Below are 10,470 nucleotides of genomic sequence, written 5' to 3' on the forward strand. Positions count from 1 at the left end.
TATTCTCGCTCCCTTTAGATCAGGATTGCACTGCCTCACCGCCCAATACGCCTTGTGTTGGATTTCAACGGAAAGATGACAAGGCTTCCCAAAGACATTGCGAAAGGGACTCATTCCAATTGGGGTCTTGTAGGCGGTTCTATATGCCCATAATGCATCTCCCAATCTAGAACTCCAATCTTTCCTTTGTGGGTTGACCACTTTCTCCAAGGTTTTCTTGATCTCTCTGTTGGATACTTCTGCTTGCCCATTGGTTTGGGGGTGATAGGCTGTGAAAACTTTATGAAGAACTCCATACTTTTTCATCAACGCCTCAATTTTCCTGTTGCAAAAATGGGTTCCTTGGTCGCTCACGATTGCTCGTGGCAATCTAAATCTATAAATGATGTTGTTTCTCAAAAATGAAATAATGGTATTAGCGTCATCACAACGGGTAGGAATTGCTTCCACCCATTTTGAGATGTAATCCACGGCTAGCAAAATGTAGACAAACCCATTGGAATTTGGAAATGGCCTTATGAAATCTATGCCCCAAACATAAAAAATTTCACAAAAAATCATCGGTTGTTAGGGCATTTCATATCTCTGTGAGGTATTTCCAGATTTCTGGCATTGATGACAAGATTTACAAAATTGGTTGGCATCCCTAAATAAAGTGGGCCACCAGAATCCACAGTCTAGCACCTTCCTTGCTGTTCGTTGTGGGCCAAAGTGACCCCACTCTCAGATGAGTGGCAAAATTGAAGGATAGAATGAAACTCAGATTTTGGTACACACTTTCTAATTACTTGGTCCGCCCCATGCCTCCACAGATGCGGATCATCCCAAAGGTAATACTTAGCATCACTCTTTAATTTATCTTTTTGATGCTTCAAAAATTGTGGAAGAAGAACGCGAGTGATCAAGTAATTAGCAATCGGGGCAAACCAAGGAGCACTTTGGGATATTGCTTGCAAGGTGTCTAAGGGAAATGAGTCATTGATAGGAGTGGGGTCCAGGGTTAAATGTTCAAGCCGACTCAAATGGTCCGTTACCAATTTTTGGGACCCACTTCTATCCTTGATCTCTAAGTCAAATTCTTGCAAAAGCAATATCCACCTAATTAGCCTAGGCTTTGACTCTTTTTTCTTCAACAAATATTTCAACGTGGCATGGTCTGAATACACCACTACTTTAGAGTCTAGCAAATATGGTCGAAACTTATCTAATGCAAAAACAATGGCTAAAAGCTCTTTTTCAATAGTGGTGTAGTTCGACTGAGCCGAATCTAAGGTTTTTGAAGCATAAGCTATAGTGTAAGACGCGTTACCATCGCGCTGAGCTAGCGCGGCACCTACGGCGTGATTCAAGGCATCGCACATGATCTCGAAAGGTTGGTTCTAATTCGGGACTCGCACAATAGGGGTTGTGGTCAACTCTTCCTTCAATTTGTCAAATGCCTTTTTGCAATTCTCATTGAAGTGGAACTCCACATCCTTTTGAAGTAGGTGGGAGAGGGGTAAGGCAACTTGGCTAAAATTCTTGATAAACCAGCGGTAAAAACCTGCATGACCAAGAAAGGAACGGATCACCTTCACCAAGGAGGGATAAGGCAAACTCGAAATGACATCGATCTTAGCCGGGTCTACGGGAATTCCGTCCCTAGATACAATGTGACCTAATACTATACCTTACTTCACCATAAAGTGACATTTTTCAAAGTTCAATACAAGGTTGGTATTGGTACACCGTTCTAGTACCCTAGCTAAGTTCCCTAAGCAATCATCAAAGGAGCTACCATAAATACTGAAATCATCCATGAATACTTCCATGCAATTCTCTAAAAGATCCGAGACAATGCTTGTCATGCACCTTTGGAACGTTGCCGGTATATTGCATAAGCCAAACGGCATTCTTTTATATGCAAACATTCCAAAGGGACAAGTGAAGGTAGTTTTCTCCTGATCTTCAGGAGCTATGTGAATTTGGAAGTATCCAGTATATCCATCCAAGAAGCAGTAATGGAATTTACTTGCCAAGCGATCCAACATTTGATCAATAAACGGCAACGGGTAATGGTCCTTCCGTGTTGCTTGATTCAGACGGTGGTAATCAATGCACACCCGCCAAGCATTTTGAATTCGGGTTGCCACAAGCTCTCCACTTTTCGTCTTTACCATGGTTACCCCGGATTTCTTTGGCACCACTTGGACCGGGCTCACCTACTCACTATTGGAGATGGGGTAGATGATGTCCGCTTCCAAGAGGCGAGTTACTTCTCTCTTGACTACATCAAGGATTGTGGGATTTAACCGTCTTTGTGGTTGACGGATTGGCTTAGCACCCTCTTCCAAGAAGATTCTATGAAGGCACAATTGAGGGCTTATTTCCACAATGTCACTTAGGCTCCATCCAATCACCTTCTTGTACTTCCGGATAACCTCAAGGAGTTGTTGTTCCTCCTGCTCGGAAAGATCGGTTGCAACTATCACCGGAAATTTATGTTCCTCATCAAGGAATGCATATTTAACCTGAGGTGGAAGAGGCCTCAAATCTTCCCTTGCTTCTGGTTGTGGTAGTCTATCCTCTTGGTCATGAGGGATTGGTGAGGTATCATCATCATTATCATCAAGTTCTTTCACTCTTGAGCTCCCTTCATCAATTGAACCTTCTCGAAGCTCATGTTGGGTATCTATTATGCGTTTTCCCTTTTCTCCATCTTCAACGACATTTCCATCTTCATCAATCAAGTCATCATTAGGCTCCTCCTTGGCAAAAGTAGGTTGAGAGTCTATCTTTTCAAGTGGCCCGCCCCCTTTTGGAATTATAGCATCAATGCTAGACTTGAGGGTTGATGGAGGCAGCAAAGGTGGACCATTAGGTGTCAAAAGTTGTGGAGGAGTAATGTTGTTGGAGGTAGAGGGAAGTGTTAAATGGGACAAGACCTTGGCAAGATTTTCCATGCAATTGTCTTGTTTCCTTTGAAATTTCCGTTGTTCTTGAATAAAGGATTAAAGATGGTTCTCTGATGAGCGGATAATTTATACGCTTTTTGGCATTATTTTTAGGTAGTTTTCAATATGTTTTAGTTACTTATATTTTTATTAGTTTTTAAATAAAAATCACATTTCTGGACTTTACTATGAGTTTGTGTGTTTTTCTATGATTTCAGGTATTTTCTGGCTGAAATTGAGGGACATGAGCAAAAATCTGATTCAGAGGCTGAAAAAGGACTGCAGATGCTACTGGATTCTGACCTCCCTACACTCGAAATGGATTTTCTGGAGTTACAGAAACCCAATTGGTGCGCTCTTAATTGCGTTGGAAAGTAGATATCCCGGGCTTTCTAGCAATATATAATAGTCCATACTTTTCCCGAGTTTTGATAACGCAAACTGGTGTTTAAACGCCAATTTTCTACTATATTCTGGCGTTAAATGCCAGAACTGGCATAAAAGCTGGAGTTAAACGTCCAAACTGGCACCAAAGTTGGCGTTTAACTCCAAGAAAAGTCTTTACATGTGAAAACTTCAATACTCAGCGCAAGCACACACCAAGTGGGCCTGGAAGTGGATTTCTGCATTAATTACTCATTTCTGTAAACCCTAGGCTACTAGTTCATTATAAATAGGACCTTTTACTATTGTATTTTAATCTCGGGAACACATTATGTAACTTTTACGTTCTGAGACCTCCATGGGAGGCTGGCCACTCGGCCATGTCTACCCTATTTTTACTTATGTATTTTCAACGGTGGAGTTTCTACACCCCATAGATTAAGGTGTGGAGCTCTGCTGTTCCTCATGAATGAATGCAAAGTACTACTGTTTTCTATTCAATTCAAGCTTATTCTTATTCCAAGATATTCACTCGCACTTCAACATGATGAATGTGATGATCCATGACACTCATCATCATTCTCACCTATGAACGCATGCCTGACAACCACTTCCGTTCTATCTGCAATAGCTTGAGTGCATATCTCTTGGGTTTCTAATCTAAGATTAGAACCTTCGTGGTATAGGCTAGAAATATTGGCGGCCATTCTTGAGATCTGGAAAGTCTAAACCTTGTCTGTGGTATTCCGAGTAGGATCTGGGATGGGATGACTGTGACGAGCTTCAAACTTGCGAGTGTTGGGTGTAGTGACAGACGCAAAAGGATCAATGGATCCTTGGTGCACGAAATTGTGATCTCAGGCAACGGCACCAAAACTCTGTACGCACGTCTTAATAAACTGTTTTTCATTCACAACTTCGATACAACTAACCAGCAAGTGCACTGGGTCGTCCAAGTAATAAAACCTTACGTGAGTAAGGGTCGATCCCACGGAGATTGTTGGTATGAAGCAAGCTATGATTATCTTGTAAATCTCAGTCAGGCGGATAATAATTGATTATGGAGTTTTCGAATATTAATAAATAAATAAACAGAAAGTAAAGATAGAAATACTTATGTATATCATTGGTGAGAATTTCAGATAAGTGTATGGAGAGGCGTTCATTCCTCTGAACTTCTGCTTTCCTGCTGTCTTCATCCAATCAATCTTACTCCTTTCCATGGCTGGCTTTATGTAAGGACATCACCATTGTCAATGGCTACTTTTTATCCTCTCTGTGAAAATGGTCCGATGCGCTGTCACTGCATGGCTAATCATCTGGAGGCATCACCGTTGTCAATGGCTGCTTCCTATCCTCTTGTGAAAATGGTCCAAATGCTCTACCGCAACACGGCTAATCATCTGAGGTTCTCGATCATACTGGAATAGGATTCACCCTCCTTTTGCGTCTGTCACTACGCCCAGCACTCGCGAGTTTGAAGTCCGTCACAGTCATTCAATCCCAGAATCCTACTCGGAATACCACAGACAAGGTTTAGACTTTCCGGATTCTCATGAATGCCGCCATCAATCTAGCTTACACCACAAAGATTCTGATTAAGAGATCCAAGAGATAATCATTCAATCTAAGGTGGAACAGAAGTGGTTGTCAGGCACGCGTTCGTGGGGGAATGATGATGATTGTCACGTTCATCACATTCATGTTGAAGTGCGAATGAATTTCTTAGAAGCGGAACAAGTTGAATTGAATAGAAAAATAGTAGTACTTTATATTGATTCATGAGGAACAGCAGAGCTCCACACCTTAATCTATGGAGTGTAGAAACTCTCCCGTTAAAAATACATAAGTGATGAAGGTCCAGGCATGGCCGAGAGGCCAGCCCCCTAAACATGATCAATAGTCTCCTAAGATGAACAATAGATTAAAACTGAGACCAAAGATGCCTAATACAATAGTAAAAGGTCCTATTTATACTAAACTAGTTACTAGGGTTTACAGAAGTAAGTAATTGATGCATAAATCCACTTCCGGGGCCCACTTGGTGTGTGCTTGGACTGAGCTTTAGCTTTCCACGTGCAGAGGCTCTTTCTGGAGTTGAACGCCAGGTTGTAACGTGTTTCTGGCGTTCAACTCTGGTTCGTGACGTGTTTCTGGCGTTTAACTCCAGACAGCAGCGTAGAACTGGCGTTCAACGCCCTTTTGCGTCGTTTAAACTCGGCCAAAGTATGGACTATTATATATTGCTGGAAAGCCCTGGATGTCTACTTTCCAACGCAATTAGAAGCGCGCCATTTTGAGTTCTGTAGCTCGAAAAAATCCACTTTGAGTGCAGGGAGGTCAGAATCCAACAGCATCAGCAATCCTTCTTCTACCTCTGAATCTGATTTTTGCTCAAGTCCCTCAATTTCAGTCAGAAAATACCTGAAATCATAGAAAAATACACAAACTCATAGTAAAGTCCAGAAATGTGAATTTAACATAAAAACATCCCTAAAAGTAACTAGATCCTACTAAAAATATACTAAAAATAATGCCAAAAAGCGTATAAATTATCCGCTCATCACAACACCAAACTTAAATTGTTGCTTGTCCCCAAGCAACTGAAAATCAAATAAGATAAAAAGAAGATAATATACTATAAATTCCAAACTATCAATGAAATATAGCTCCAATCAGATGAGCGGGACTTGTAGCTTTTTGCCTCTTGAATAGTTTTGGCATCTCACTTTATCCATTGAGGTTCAGAATGATTGGCATCTATAGGAACTTAGAGTTCAGATAGTGTTATTGATTCTCCTAGTTCAGTATGTTGATTCTTGAACACAGCAACTTTATGAGTCTTGGCCGTGGCCCTAAGCACTTTGTTTTCCAGTATTACCACCGGATACATAAATGCCACAGACACATAACTGGGTGAACCTTTTCAGATTGTGACTCAGCTTTGCTAAAGTCCCCAATTAGAGGTGTCCAGGGTTCTTAAGCACACTCTTTTTTTTGCTTTGGACCTTGACTTTAACCGCTCAGTCTCAAGTTTTCACTTGACACCTTCACGCCACAAGCACATGGTTAGGGACAGCTTGGTTTAGCTGCTTAGGCCATGATTTTATTCCTTTAGGCCCTCCTATCCACTGATGCTCAAAGCCTTGGGATAATTTTTATTTACCCTTGCCTTTTGGTTTTAAGGGTTATTGGCTTTTTGCTCTTGTCTTTTGGTTTTAAGAGCTTTTGGCTTTTTCTGCTTGCTTTTTTCTTTTTCTATTTTTTTTGCCATTTTTTTCTGCAAGCTTTGTATTCACTGCTTTTTCTTGCTTCAAGAATCACTTTTATGATTTTTCAGATTATCAAATAACATGTCTCCTTGTCATCATTCTTTCAAGAGCCAACATATTTAACATTCTTAAACAACAACTTCAAAAGACATATGCACTGTTCAAGCATTCATTCAGAAAACAAGAAGCATTGTCACCACATCAATATAATTAAACTAAGTTCAAGGATAAATTCAAAACTCATGTACTTCTTGTTCTTTTGAATTAAAACATTTTTCATTTAAGAGAGGTGATGGATTCATAGGACATTCATAACTTTAAGACAAAGTTACTAAATACTAATGATCATGTAATAAGACACAAACATGGATAAGCACTTAACATAAAGAAAACAAAAAACAGAGAATTTAAGAACAAGGAATGAGTCCACCTTAGTGATGGTGGCGTTTTCTCCTTGAGGAACCAATGATGTCCTTGAGCTCTTCTATGTCTCTTCCTTGTCTTTGTTGCTCCTCCCTCATTGCTTTTTGGTGCTCCTATCCTTAGTTGCTCCCAATAATTATGTGGAGGAAAATGTATCCCCTGAGGTATCTCAGGGATCTCTTGATTTGCAGTCAAAGATTCTACCACTGAGCTATGGAAGCTTTTGTCTTCCCTTTTCTCTTCTTTTTCTCTTCTTTTTTTTTTTGAGGTTTCTCTGGCCTTAGGTGCCATCAATGGTTATGGAAAAGCAAAAATAGCTATGCTTTTACCACACCAAACTTAGAATGTTGCTCGCCCTCGAGCAAAAGAAGAAAGAATAGATGAAGAAGAAGATGTGGAAAAAAAACTAGGATTATTAGGAGGGAAGGTGGGGATCCTATGGGGTCCACAGATCCTGAGATGATCCTGTGAGGTCCACAGATCTTGAGGTATCAAGGATTTACATCCCTGCATCAATTAGGCATGTAAAATGCCTTTGCATGCAATTCTGGCATTTAAACACCGAACTGATGCTTATTCTGGGCGTTCAACGCCCAGATGCAGCATATTTCTGGCGTTGAACGCCAGCTTCATGCTTGTTTCTGGCGTTCAGCGCCAGCTCCATGCTCTGTTCTAGCGTTGAACGCCAGACAGATGCTCCTTATTGGCGTTTGAACGCCAGTGAACTCCTCCTCCAGGGTGTGCTGTTTTTTTATGCTGTTTTTTATTTTTCTTCAATTTTTTTCAGTTATTTTTGTGACTCCACATGATCATGAACCTATGAAGACATATAACTAATAAAAATATAATTAAATAAAATTGGGTTGCCTCCCAACAAGCGCTTCTTTAATGTCAATAGCTTGACAGTGGGCTCTCATGGAGCCTCACAGATGTTCAGAGCATTGTTGAGACTCCCCAACACCAAACTTAAAGTTTGGATATGGGAGTTCAACACCAAACTTAGAATTTGGTTGTGGCCTCCCAACACCAAACTTAGAGTTTGACTGTGGGGGTTCTAGTTGACTCTATTTTGAGAGAAGCTTACTGTGCCTCTTTCCCATGTTTACAGAAAGATGTCCTTGAGTTTTAAACTCAAGGGAGTCCTCATTCAATTGAAGGACTAATTCACCTTTGTCAACATCAGTCACAGCTCTTGCTGTGGCTAGGAAGGGTCTTCCAAGGATGATGGATTCATCCTCATCCTTCTCAGTATCTAGGATTATGAAATCAGCAGGGATGTAAAGGCCTTCAACCTTTACTAACATGTCCTCTACTTGTCCATAAGCCTATTTTCTGGAATTGTCTGCCATCTCTAATGAGATTTTAGCAGCTTGTACCTCAAAGATTCCCAATTTCTCTATTATAGAGAGTGGCATGAGGTTTATTCCTGACCCCAGGTCACATAGAGCCTTCTCAAAGGTCATGGTGCCTATGGTACAAGGTATTAGGAACTTTCCAGGATCCTGTTTCTTCTGAGGCAATCTCAGTTGATCCAATGCATTTAATTCATTGGTAAATAGGGGAGGTTCATCTCCCCAAGTCTCATTACCAAATAAATTGGCATTCAACTTCATGATTGCACCAAGGAACTTGGCAACTTGCTCTTCAGTAACATCCTCATTCTCTTCAGAAGAAGAATACTCATCAGAGCTCATGAAGGGCATAAGGAGGTTTAATGGAATCTCTATGGTCTCTAGATGAGCCTCAAAGTCCTTTGGTTCCTCAAAGGGAAACTCCTTGTTGATCACTGGACGTCCCAGGAGGTCTTCCTCCTTGGGATTCACGTCCTCCTCTCCCTCTCTAGGTTCGGCCGTGTTGACTATGTCAATGGCCTTGCACTCTACTTTTGGATTTTCTTCTGTATTGCTTGGGAGAGTACTAGGAGGGATTTCAGTGATCCTTTTACTCAGCTGGCCCACTTGTGCTTCCAAATTTCTAATGGAGGACCTTGTTTCATTCATGAAACTCACAGTGGCCTTGGACAGATCAGAAACTAAGTTTGCTAAATTAGAGGTATTTTGTTCAGAGTTCTCTGTCTGTTGCTGAGAAGATGATGGAAAAGGTTTACTACTGTTAAACCTGTTTCTTCCACCATTATTAAAGCCTTGTTGAGGCTTTTGATCCTTCCATGAGAGATTTGGATGATTTTTCTATGAGGGGTTATAGGTGTTTCCATAAGGTTCACCCATGTAATTCACCTATGCTATTGCAGGGTTTTCAGGATCATAAGCTTCTTCTTCAGAAGATGCCTCTTGAGTACTGTTGGATGTAGCATGCATTCCATTTAGACTCTGAGAAATCATATTGACTTGCTGAGTCAATATTTTTTTCTGAGCCAATATGGCATTCAGAGTATCAATTTCAAGAACTCCCTTCTTCTGAGGCGTCCCATTACTCACAGGGTTCCTCTCAGAAGTGTACATGAACTGGTTATTAGCAACCATGTCAATGAGTTCTTGAGCTTCTGCAGGCGTTTTCTTTAGGTGAATGGATCCACCTGCAGAAGTATCCAATGACATCTTAGCTAATTCAGACGGACCATCATAGAATATATCCAGGATGGTCCATTCTGAAAGCATGTCAGAAGGACACTTTTTGGTCAGTTGCTTGTATCTCTCCCAAGCTTCATAGAGGGATTCACCTTCTTTCTGTCTGAAGGTTTGAACATCCACTCTAAGCTTGCTCAGCTTTTGAGGAGGAAAGAACTTGGCTAAGAAAGCCGTGACCAGCTTATCCCAAGAGTTCAGGCTATCTTTGGGTTGAGAGTCCAACTACACTCTAGCTCTGTCTCTTACAGCAAAAGGGAAAAGCATGAGCCTGTAGACTTCAGGATCTACTCCATTAGTCTTAACAGTATCACATATCTGCAAGAATTCAGTTAAGAACTGAAAAAAATCTTCAGATGGAAGTCCATGGAACTTGCAGTTCTGCTGCATCAGAGAAACTAATTGAGGTTTCAGCTCAAAATTATTTGCTCCAATGGTGGGGATGGAGATGCTTCTTCCATGTAAATTGGAATCAGGTGCAGTGAAGTCACCAAGCATCCTCCTTGCATTATTATTATTTTCGGCTGCCATCTCCTCTTCTTGTTTGAAAATTTCTGAAAGGTGCTTGCTGGATTGTTGTAATTTAGCTTCTCTTAGTTTCCTCTTCAGAGTCCTTTCAGGTTCTGGATCTGCTTCAACAAGAATATTCTTGTCCTTGCTCCTGCTCATATGAAAAAGAGGGAACAGAAAAATAATAAAAATAGGGATCTTTTTTACCCAGGTATAGAGGTTCCCCTGTGTGAGTAGAAGAAAAGAAGAAGAAAAGAATGTAATGTAAGGAAAGAAACACAAGGGTGAGGAGAGCAGAGATGTGAGATGAAGAAAAGTGTTAGTAGATGAATAAATAAATAGAGTGAGATGAGAGAGAAAGAG

General features: G+C 40.8%; 1 non-coding gene across 1 annotated transcript; it reads left to right on the plus strand.

The window, feature by feature from the left end:
• Positions 1-9,624: 9,624 nt before the first annotated feature.
• LOC148573460 (small nucleolar RNA R71) lies at positions 9,625-9,732 on the plus strand. The gene has a single exon (XR_015905605.1). It is a non-coding gene; the product is annotated as a small nucleolar RNA R71 (small nucleolar RNA).
• Positions 9,733-10,470: the final 738 nt, after the last annotated feature.

The sequence above is a fragment of the Arachis ipaensis genome, chromosome B2, assembly GCF_059453495.1.
Source record: "Arachis ipaensis isolate K30076 ecotype BB chromosome B2, ASM5945349v1, whole genome shotgun sequence".
Lineage (NCBI taxonomy): Eukaryota > Viridiplantae > Streptophyta > Magnoliopsida > Fabales > Fabaceae > Arachis > Arachis ipaensis.